Raw genomic sequence first — 12,084 nt, forward strand, 5'->3', positions numbered from 1 at the left:
CACCACATAATCTCAATTAATTAAAACCCCACAGTTGTCTAATTCTAGACATTTGGAGGATCCAGGTTTGTCCAGATAACATCAGAACATGGTGTTTACTATAACACGTGTCCCCCAGCACTGGAGCGCCACCAGGGCTGAAGGTGAAAATTGCCTCCTTATTTGATTTCTTGCTTATATTTATTTTCACAGTTAAAAGTAGCCTTAGCAAGTGGGCAACCAGATTTGAACCAGGGACCTGTTGATCTGCAGTCAATGCTCCACCCCTGAGCTATACCCCGAGGCCTACTCTAATGGCTAATTGCACTTCTTGGTCTGGGCACCTGTCTGCTGTTTCTGGACTCTTACAGCCCAGCTCTCGGGAGCAGGCAGCCTGCCCCGTGCCAGCACGGCTCTCACTGCCTCACCACTCACTCACCCACCTATAAACACCTGCTAACCAGCTTCTATGTGCCAGACATCCTTCCATCTCCTTCCATTTCCTCTTCCTCTCTGGCTCCGCCTACCTCTGTCATTCCCTTTCCATCTGCCCTGCAGTGGGTAATCATTGGCCTTCCCAGCCTAACAAAGCCCTGGTCCCTTCCTCCCCTCCTGCACTAGGGCGCTGAGGAGCAGAGAGGGCTCTGCACAGACAGGGGAGCAGGGACAAGAACCTAGCAAGGGCAACACCCCCCAAGACGCAGAGAACCCCTTCTCCCTTTCCCATAGGCTGCATTCACTCAACTCCCTTCACCCACTCAACCTGCAGATATTGTAGAGAAACAGAGTGAATCCATTCCAGATTCCTTCTTAAGGAGAAAACTGATTTGGGGAGGGGGTGGAACACCATGGTAACTTGCCTGTGAGTCCCCTGGGCATGGAAGACAATGGCTTGCAAGCTTCACAGCAGAGGGCAGGCAGCTCTGCATGGGCAGCGAGAACAGGGAGGCAGCCAGGGAGGAGGCTGTCCTCTAATCCAGAAGGCTGGGTGCTGGTGCAGGACAGCACCGGAGTGCGCCATCCCCAGCCACTAATGGAGACGCCAATAAAGGCTTCAAGTCCCCGTCAATCCTCCCCAGGACCCCATCCTCTCTCTCCAGAGGAACAGACTCCAGTAAAGCCTGCGATGCTCGTGGGGCTTTAGGGAAGTAGCTATTGTGTCCAGAAATACTGAGGAGGGTCCTAGACTCCATGGGCTGATTTGTGACAAGTTTTCCTGGCACTGAAATTGATCGCACACTTCTCTTGCTGGTCAATGCCTTCTTCCTCCATTGATCCAAGGGGATGACATTTTCAGTTTCATCCACTGCAGGGGAAGACGGTGGCCATCAGCCCCCTAGCACATCAGCTGGAGCTGGAATTGGTCCCTAACTGGGCGTCCTGGGGCCCAACACCTACCTATATAGAACCTCTCCCTCATCAGGCGAACCCAGGTCAGCCCAGCCCTGCCCACTGGGCAGCTTCCCTGGCAGAAAGCTGGCAGTGAGGCCGCTGGCGGCCCCTGCTCCATATTGGACCCCCAGCCCTCAGGCTCCTGGCCATTATCCCTTGCATCCCATGACCCCAGCTGCCACTCCAGATACCCCTGGGAAGGGGACTCATTTGAGCAGCTCTACTAGGAAACAGGCCTGAGGGGCTAAAGTAGCCAAGGGTGTGTCCACTGGGCTCAGAGGGACAGGCCCTAGGGGAGATATGCCTCCACTTGGGCTTGGCCCTTGGAGGTAGGGCAGAAAGGACCCCAAGAGAAAATACTCTGAGGACAGTCTGTGGGAGAGGCCAAGCCACTGAGACACTGGGGGTGGGGAAGGGACAGCTCCTCCACACGCTTTAGTTAATTGTGGTTACCAAGGAAAAGGCCATAACTAAGCAGAGCCAAAATTTTCAATTACTCAGTAAAGCAAGAAATGTGGGTTCTAAGCAGCGTATGCCTTTTCAGCCAGACGGAGAGAGCTCTCACTGAGCCATAAGCACAGGAGCTGCTCGGGTGATGGGAGAGGTGGGAGAGAATGGGGCTGGAGGGTCCTCTACCCATTTGTTGCACAAAATGTTCAAGGATGCTGTTGCTGCTGTGTTGTGTTGAGGAAAAACTGGCAATGTTTACACTGTCAATACCATTAAGCAGAAATCTTTTGGCTTTTACATAGCGAATTTCATAGACTGTCTTATTGCTATGTCATATTTTCAACAGTTAAAGAAAACTGGTTTCTTTCTGAGACTGAGTGCAGGTGATGTGGCTTTTAGTTGGGCAAAAATTTCTTAGATATAACGCCAAGAACTCAATCTATAAATTGGGCTTAGTCATTAAGAACTTTTGCTGTTTGAAAGACACTGTTAAGAGAATGAAGAAAAGCCACTGTATGGGAGAGAGTATTTGCAAGCCATATATCTGATACAGGACTTGCACCATAATATATAAAGAGCCCTCATAACTCAATCATAAGAAAACAAACAACCCAAACTAAGCTCCACCTCTACAGCCCAGAGCTTGACAGAGTTTGACAATTCCAAGCCTGCTTACCTTGCCTTGCCTTTTCTATACCATGAAAACTACAATCAAGACTCTGCCTCATGCATTCCCTTCACTCCTTCTGCCTCCTGCCCGACCCTGGTGCTTTCCCAAGTGGCCCTGTATGGTGTGGCCTGCCCCCTTCTCCTGGAAACTGAGTGGCAAACTGTCTTCCAATGGCAGTCATCTCCTGATCTGCTGGCCCCACTAAGTCTGAATAAAAACAAAATCTTGGGTCCATTTCAAAATAGAGCCAATATGCATAAACAAAGCCTTGGCCTTGAGGACACCTGAGAAGACACTGGGGGAGCAGAAATGCAATAAAACCTCTGCCCCCCACAATGTCATCATCAGAGCTTTCAGACCCTCCTCATAGATCTAAAGGTCATGGTTCTTCCTTGTCTATGGACCAGTCTCTACCTGTCCCTCTCCCGTGTCCCAGGATATCTGTGTCAACAGCTAAGAAACATGAAAATCACTCCTGCTCAGGCAGCTGGACACTCAGGCGGCTGCTCACCCTGCAGGATGCCCGGTTAGCAGTCAAGCCCCTCCTGGTAAATTCCTATTTCTGTTTGTGGGAGGAGAAGCTGCTGGAGCTTCGGAGCAGGAGAGGGACATGATGGGATCCACGTTGTTAGAACATCACTCTGGCCACAGCAGGGAGAACCGATGAGAGGGGAGAAGAGTGCAGGCCAGGAGATGACGCTGGAGATGGTTGGTGAACCATGGCGCTGATAAGAAATGGTTGGGCACGTGAAGCATTTAGAAGGTAGAGCAGGTAGGAGTTACTGACAGACCGGACATGAAAGGTGAGGAGAGTCCGGAGCTGCTCTGGGCTTTTGGCCTGAGCAGCTGGGTGGATGGTGGCCCCTTTGCTGAGCCGGAGTAGGATTAGGAAAAGTAGATTAAGGTGAGGGTGGGAAATGAGTAGTTCTGTTGGATAAATTAAGATAGAGATTCCCATTAGGTATCCAAGGTGAGGTAGCTCTTAAGTCTGGAGGGTAAGGGGTGGTCCGGGCTAGGGATGTCAGACCAGGAGTCATCAGCGTGTAACAGGAATTGGAAGCCATGGGACCAAGAGTCAGAGATGAGAAGTGATGCCAGGATGCCACCCTGGGTGCTCTAACATTTCAAGGCTGGTGGAGAAAGGGAGCTGGATAAAAAGGTTGAGAAACACATCCTGTGGGTAGGAATGACAGCGAGGTGCGGTGTCTGGAAAGCTTGGTCTTCATGAGTTTCAGGGAGGACGTCATCCTTGCAAAAGTGCGAGAGGCCAAGTAAAGAGAAGAGAGAGAGCTGGCCTCTGGCATCAGCAAAATATTGACCAAAGATAGGTCACTGATGACCTTGACAAAGGCTGTTTCTATGGACCAAGTAATATGAAAGCCTGGGAGTGGGAGGTGAGGATGTGGAGTCGGTGAGTACAGACAATTCTTCTGAGTAGTTATGCTGGGAAATGTGAGCAGAGAAACTAGGCAGGAACTAGAGGGGTCATGCGCCCAAGAGAGGCTTTTTAAAAGGTGGGCGATATCAAGGCATGTTGTGTGCCTGTGACAATAATCCTGCAGAGAGGAAGAAAATGTTGATGCAGGAAAGAGAAAATATAATTGCACTGGAGTCCTTGAGAAAGCAAGAAGCGAATTTAATTCACAAGTGATAGATCAGCCTTGAGAGCTGAGAATGAAAATACTTCTTCCTAACAGAGGGGAAGGCAGAGGATGTGAATGCAGGCAGAGACTGGTTGGTTGGAACTGATGGAAGATAGGTGGGGATGGTTCTCATCAGTTTGCATCCATTTCCCCAATACTTAAGGTGTCCGACTACAAGAGGAGATGGGGAGGGAGTGTTGAGGATTTGAAAAGAGCTGAAAAGAGGTGAAGTCACCGTCTCAGAAAGTGAGAAAGCAAGTAGATACACGACTGTTGGGCCTGTTCAGCTACATTCAGTGCTGACTTGAGATTTGGGTCACAGGTGAATCACGGCAGCACAGTTTTGTGATTTTCCCCAGCAGTGTCCGGCTCCTTGGATGTGGACCTGGATTAAACAAATACTTGGGGTGTGATTTTACGAGGTAGGTTCAATACAGGGAGAGAAGGCCAGGCAGGGAAGAGATTTTTGAGAGCGGTTGATGCCCTGGGCCATGGAATCCAAGCTGTGTGGGCGGGAGGAGAGGACAGGAAGGGGAGCAGGGGGATGGAATGCCGTATGGGCTCTGGAAAGAGGACCTGATGAGGTCAGGGGATAGGGGATAGCGGTGACGCTCAGATACTGAGTTTGAAATCAAGTCTTCCAAGGCGGAAGCACCACTGATTATCACAAGGCGTGCATGCCAGATACTTACTTTATAGACCACAGTGCTGAGTCTGGGGCCGCTTACCACGCACTGGTTCAGGAGCCCTTGAGAACAGGGATCCCCCCTCACTTTTCTTAGGGATGCTCAGCCCTGAGCCTGAATCTAGTTCATAGTAAATATTTAATAGTATTTAATAGATATTTGTTGAATGAATGAAAAGGAAATAAATCCTATATGAACAGCTGTGCTAAGGGCACCTACCACCTCAAAGTGGGATAGGAATTCATCTGAATTTAGGACAGAACAAAGGACAGAGCCCAGGCCAAGTGGTCGGACTGTAAGTAAAAAATTCCAGGTACCTCCTTTAAAGTGAAGTGTTTTTCTAGAAGCTTTTTTTCCTCAGAGCCTGATGCTGACACACTAGACTGTCTCCATGTGCCCACCCTCTCGCTGAGCTGCTTCCACAAGGGCCACCTTCTCACAGCTGCACCTGGAGAAGGTGGGGGATGGAGGCCGGGGGGAGGCAGGAGAGGATATATAAGGGACTGTGGAGACCAGACAAGGAGAGTGGAGAGTGGAGAGGGGCCCAGGGCTAGGTCATGCCTTCAACAGACATTTATTGAGCCCCTACCATGTTTCCATCTGTGCCAGGTGCTAAAGACCCCTGGCTGATTAAGACTTCATCTTGGCACCCAAGGAGCTCATGGTCCAGAGGACTGTCCCCACTACAGATATGTCTGCCAACGGACAACGTGATCACCGTCCTGGTTTCAGGCCACCAGGGTTAGTCTCTGCACCCAAGGTCAAGGGTCCTTTGTGGCTTGAGCTGCAAGTGCAGACCAACAAAGAGAAATGATTTCCTTGCAAATGCCTTTGTGCACAGCAAGAGGGAGGGGAAAGAGAAGCTCTCACGGGCTGGGGGATGAGACCTGGCGAGGTAGATTGCTGAGGGGGAGCAATGTTCAGCCCAGCTCATCATGTCATTACAGCAGCATGTCTCTCCTCCCTGTCTGGTCCTCCTCCGACCCAAACAGCACAGGGCCAGACAAGGTTTTGTTGTTTCAAGTTTCAATCTGATCACTCCCTCTAGTGGACATCTGTTTAGTCTGTTTAGCCAGCCTCCATCTCTATCTCCTTAATAATCTCCCATTTCTTTACCTTTTCCCCCAAATACTCTCTCCTCAAAGGTGAGCTCTAAGATTGGTTCTGCGTGTGAAAATAAATAAATAAGGGGGCACCTGGATTTGAACCAGAGACCTCTTGATCTGCAGTCAAATGCTCTACCACTGAGCTATACCCCCAGCTGTAATTAGTTCTCTGCTAATATTATTTCATGTCAAGAATCATGTTGCAGTAACGCTGGCAGTCACTGGTAGAGGCTAAATTTCAACTGATACAACATTTTAAAAGGAATTTAGATCACAGAAGGGGCTGACTTCCAGAGATTCAAGTGTTATCACTTGAGGACTCTCCCTCCAGCTTTCTTCTTTTCTTCCCTCTCAAATTGGCTTTAATTTCTCCAACCAATCTCTCCATTGCAGCTGCGACCCCCACCTCCAACATCTCTAAGCTCACATCTCCACACCTTGGTTGCCAAAGGGAAAAGGGCTTAATTCTGCAAAATCCTAGAGAAGGACTCTAATTGGCCTGGCTTGGGTTCTGTGCTTATCCATGACCAACTACTGCAGCCAGCGGACAGGGTGCTCGAGTGATATAATCACTTGAGGAGTGAGGTCATGTAAGAATGTATCTGCTCCCACTCAGAATCCAGGTCTACAGTGCAGGGAGGGAGGGTGATCCTCCAAAAGAAGTCAGGGGGAGCCAAGATGTGGTCCCAGGGGGCCATGACTGCAGCTCTAGGCTTCACCAGTTGAGTCTACCATCTTACAGAGGAGAGCAACCTATGGCTTCTGCAGCACTGAGTCATCAGAAGCCCTACACAGCCACAGATTCCTTGATGGTTTTCATTCATTCATCCAAGTACGTCGTATGTGCCTGTTGTGTGTCTGACCCTAACAACCGCCCAGTTCCTGGCCTCAGGAGCTGACAGCCTAGTGGTGATGCCTGACACGGCAACAAGGGATAATAACACGGTGTGAATTGGGTGCCATGGGAACAGAGACAGAGAAAGAGAGAGAGCACTAATTAGAAGCCTGACCAGAGGCTGGGGTGGTGACATGCTCCCTATTTGAAATGGGTTGTGCATTCTGAGGAGCTTATTTAATAAACAGGGGGAGACAGGGAAGGAATTCCGGGTGAAAATGGCACTAACAACAAAGGACTTCGGGAAGTTCTTGACGCAGTTCAAGGATGCCTGTGTCCTGCCGTGATGGTTGAGGTGGGAGAGGGCCCTGGAGAGGAGTGGCGCCATCCCAGGGCAGTTTGTAGCAGCAGGACCCCCAGGGGAACTGATAAGCCATGTGGGCCCTGGGTGTAACTCCAAGGGGAGAGAAGTCATCATCAGACCCACCAACATGTTGAGACTGGAGTTTAGAGCGTTTGATGGCAGGTCAAGAGGTTGGGGTTCAAGTCCAGATACCATCTCCCAATTTGGGCTTTCACATCTGAACGTCCTCTCCTTTTATTCACATCATAGCCCACTTGGCAGACAAGATCTTTAACCTTTCTGTGCCTCTGTTTCCTCATCTGTTAAATGGGAATTATAAAAGGCCCTACAATTGTGTGGATTCAATGAGATCCTTTAGAGCAGGAATCAGCAAACTATAGCCCACCGCCAGGGTCCAGCCCCAGGAGCAAAGAATGGGCTTGGCCTTTTCAAGTGGCTCGTGGGAAATGGTACAGAGCAAGTGCTGAGTAAATATTAGCTGTTATTTCTAAAAATAATCTACCATGGCACGTGAAAATGATATGAAATTCAAATTTCAGAATCCATGAATAGTCATACCCGAGCACCGCGGCTCCCACCCATCTGTGGCTGCTTTCCCCCTCAAGGGCAGGGCTGAGTGGTCGCCACAGGAATCCTACAGTCCGCAAAACTAAAAATATGTACTTTTCAAGAAAAAAAAAAAAGTAAGTGCTGACTCCTGACTTCAAGCCTTTATAGAGGTCTGCCGCATGAATAGCAAATGCTTAATAAAATAGTAGCTACTGCCGGTATTCTTACGGCCTAGAGCGAACACGGTTCCCTGGAGTCTGGAGTCTCCGGTGTCCTTACTTTGGAGCATCATGACTCCAGCTCCCTCTCCCTCCCGGGTCTCGGTCTCCAGGACGCCCTCGTCGCCCTTGTCGCCCTTGTCGCCCTTCTCGGTGGGAGCTGAGGCGGTGTGGACGCGCAGGAACAGGCTTGCGCATGCGTCCTGGGGGCGCGGAAACAACGAAGTTTACTTTCTCAGACTCCTGGAGGCCGGAAGTCCAAGGTCTAGGTGTCGGCAGGGTTGGTTTCTTCCGAGATCCCCTCCTCAGCTTACAGATGACGACCTTCTAGCTGTGTCCCCATGTGATGTTTCCTCGGCCTGTGCCTCACCACGCCTCTTCCTCTTCTTGTAAGGACACCAGTCCTAGCGGATCCAGGCCCACCTGAATGGCCTCATTGAACCCAATCACCTGTTTAAAGGTCTTATCTCCGAATACAACCGCATTCTGAGGTACTGAGGGTTAGGACCTATGAATTTTGATGGGGGACACACAGTTCAGCCCATAACATCTACAAAATTAATCTGGTCACACCATTGCCTTCCAAAACGTCTCTTGATCAGTAAGGCAATTTTGTTGTTGTTTGGGGTTTTTTGTTTGCTTGTTTGTTTGTTTGCTATCTAACAGTGACATTCTAAGATGGCAAGGCTGGTGGGAGGGGTGACTCCACCAATCTGCAGCGATCTCTAAGACTCAGCTTAAGAATAGGGAATAGTTACTGGTCCTTTCTTTGGCCCGGGTTCGACACAGGGTAGGCACAATTTTTGTTAAATAAATGCATGAATGGAGACCATTCTCGGCCACCTATACCCAATGGCTACCCACATCTCACAACACTGTGCCAGATTTTATCCCCAGGACTACAGGGTACAGCTCTTCTCTCTTTGTGTTGCATGGAGGCAACTTTGACACTGTCACACTGGGGGACAGCCAGCTCAGCCACCTGCTCCCAGCTGCCATGCTTAATCAGGGGCCCTGGAAACCAAGCTCCTATCACGCAGTGAAGCCCAGGCTCTCAGACAGCACAGCCAATCAAAATGTGCCAACAACAAAAGGTCCCTAAGACATATTCTGAAATGAAAAGAGCAAGTTGCAGAATGATACACACAGTACGGTGTGCGTGTTTTTTAAACCCTGTGTTTTTCTGCAGTACCGCCGGGTATGAAAATGCATGAGGAAGGAGCCTGAAAGGCCACACACCAGAATGACAGCGGTGGGGGCCACGGAGAGGGGTTGAGGGGGTGGGAGGTGGCCAGCACAGAGAGCCCTCCAGCTGCATCTGCCTTCATTGCTTGGTAAGAAGGTATTCTTGTAAGAATGCATTTGCAGAGTCAAAAAGCAAACACTTTCAAAGGTTAGAGACTGGTGAGTCTCTGTTCAGGGGATGCTCAACCTTGGTTCTCAAATGTGGACCAGCAGGAACTGAATGCCCTGAGGAACATGTTAAAACGTTGATGCCCAGACCTCCTGAAGGAAAACGCAGTCTACACCTCTCCTAGAATTCCTGTAGAAGAAGCCTGCCGGTAGCAACAGGAGTAAATAAAGCAACCTGCACAGACTGTTGGCCGAGCCTGCAGGTTGGCTGCAGAGGGTGTGGAAACAGCTCCCAGGAGCAGGTCCTGTCCTGGTGGTAGGGCAGGAAGCAGAGCTCTCTCCTGATAAATCTGGAAACGCTGACAGAGAGGGTGCAATGCAAGAAGGTAACTGCTGAAACATCGAGGGCCTGGCAGACCACAGGGTGGACTCCAGGTCCCCCGAGGACCTCACTCCTCCACCTTCCGACGCTCACTCGAGCCCACTGGGGAGCCAACCCCGGATGGGGGCTTCTGGCCCCAGGGCACTTCGACCAGGCCCTGTCTGCTCCGCATCTCCCTGGGAGCCTCCAAACAGCCCAGCCCTGCCACATCTGCTGTTGGGGCCCAGGCCGCATGGCTGCAGGCTGACTGCAGTGCTGGGCCCAGCTCACTCCCTGCCCTACAGGGGAGGAAGCGCCTCCCAGGCTGCTGCAGGGCCAGCCTTCACAGAATCAGGCCAGAAACCACAAAAGCCGCACTGCTAGCCGGCCTGTTTCCTTTGTGCTGGGCACATGGACCCCCCGCTGTGCCCCGCCCCCGCAGGAGTCTGAAAATGCCACTTCTGCATCAGCCTTACATGCCAGCCACTCAGTATCCTGGTCAGTACCCGCCTTCTTCCCAGCTCTGAGCTCACTATGACTTAATTTATCTACAAAAAGAACCTGCTTTAAAGGTGAGACCTTCTCCCCCAGTGAAATGTCAGCGTCTAGAAAGCAAGGCACAGGTGTCTTGGCATGATCCTGTATCCTGAGAGAACAGGGCTCCTGCCCTGGGTTGTTTCTAGCTGTCGCTTGAATAAAAGGTTCCTCACCTTAAAAAAAATTATAAAAAAAAAAAAGCCTTGAAAACTGCGTATCAGATCCAACACTATTATTTGAGAGATAGAGAAAACTAAGTTCCATTTGGTTCACCATTTATTTAATAATCGCTCTTTATTTATTACCCACATATGTGCCAAGCACTGTGTTAGGTGCTGGGGACATTCCAGAAAGACTCAGTTCCTTCCCACCAGGAGCATGAGGCTGAGGAGAGAACAGAAGGAACAGAAGGAAGCAGGAATTGGAGCTCAGAGTGAGGAGGACTTGAGAGCAGGTGTTGTGGGACATGGGGACAGAGACGGGGACACAGGCGGGTCAGAAGTCTCAGAAGGAGGCCACCCTCCAGTCCACGTCTGCTGTCAGGACCCAGCCTGCTCTACAGCAGCTCTTTCATCTGGGGCTCCGGGGTCTGGTCTGCCCTCTGCCCTTACCTCAAGCTCCCAGGACCGTCTCAGGCCAGACTGACGTGCGTGCAGAAGTGGCACAGGCGTTCCCTGGGCACCAGAACCCCAGGCCCTGCCCAAACAGTCAGCTGTGTGATATCAAGCAGCTCGTCCCATCCTCCTCTGCCTGTTTCCAGAAACATGGACTCCTGACACCAGACAGCCCTCAGCAAGCGAAGGTGGGAGGCCAGGCCTGTCCTCATCCTGAGTCTCCAGCTGTCGCCTCCTCCCCACCCCCCGCAGGGGCTCTGGCTTCATGGGGTCACAGTCTACGAGGGAGGAAAGGGGTCCCGTCTACTCTAAGGGAAATGTTGGGGCTCCTGTCTGCAGGCCTTGGAGGGAGAGGGCACCCTGCCTGCCGGGGGTCTGGAGCAGGCTCTGCCCCCCTTCCAGATGTGCGGCGGGCATGGTGGCGAGGTGTCCTCAGATGGCAGTGCAGGTGACGAGGCCCGAAAGCAGGCTCTCATCCTGCTGACCACACAGGGGAAGAAGTGGAATCCAAGAAACCCAAGAGGCACCCAAAGTCACGGTCCTGCCACCTCATTTGACAGATGGGGAAACTGAGGCCCAGGATGAGGAGTCAGTCACACCTGGAAGTCAGCTTGGTGCATCGCCCACTCTGCAGCAAGGCCTCCCGCTGCCCTCCTTCCCATGCGCTCCCCTGCCTCCCGAGGCCTGCACCCTTCCTCCCAGCCCACTGGACACCCTTCTGGAAGAGGAACTTTTGTGGCCAGGGGAAGGGAAGTAGCACATTTGTTCTGGTTCTCGGCCTCCCTTGGAGGGGAGAGTGGACAAAAGCCAGCTGCTTGCCTGCTCAAAGCAGTGGGAGAATTTGGGTGTGTGCGCTGGGACAGGATGGGGGTGGGGCAGCTACGAACACTAAGATCTAAGTATGCCTTACGTGAGCATGCGTGCTCACACACACCTACTCTCTATCCACAGACTGAAGAACTTAACATTCTAAGACTGAACCTCATTTTCTGTGCCTGGGGCACCTTTAAAAGTATGCCCACAATGAATCCTTCATTCGCTAGTTGTTCTGGAGAACTCTCAGTGGGCAGAGCACAGCTCAGGGAGACCTAGGGCTGCAGATACAGATTAGGATGGGGCCATAGCTCACCAGAAATAAACAGACCGGCAAGTGAGGAGATGTGTGTGTGTAAGAGCTGCCTGTGGCCACCTGCAGGGCAGTACAGTGAGGAGCAGATGCCAGTTCATGTTTAGTCTCCATGAGACCTTGGGCAGGACATCTAACTTTCTGCATGTCATTTCATAAAACCTAAGAATGAGAATTAAGGATACTTCATACATATCTGAA

General features: G+C 51.1%; 1 non-coding gene across 1 annotated transcript; it reads right to left on the reverse strand.

Annotated features, from left to right (window-relative positions):
* Positions 1–6,007: 6,007 nt before the first annotated feature.
* TRNAC-GCA (transfer RNA cysteine (anticodon GCA)) lies at positions 6,008–6,079 on the reverse strand. Its single transcript has one exon. It is a non-coding gene; the product is annotated as a tRNA-Cys (tRNA).
* Between the last annotated feature and the right edge of the window lie 6,005 nt (positions 6,080–12,084).

Source organism: Vicugna pacos, chromosome 7 (assembly GCF_048564905.1).
Source record: "Vicugna pacos chromosome 7, VicPac4, whole genome shotgun sequence".
In the NCBI taxonomy this organism is placed as follows: Eukaryota; Metazoa; Chordata; class Mammalia; order Artiodactyla; family Camelidae; genus Vicugna; species Vicugna pacos.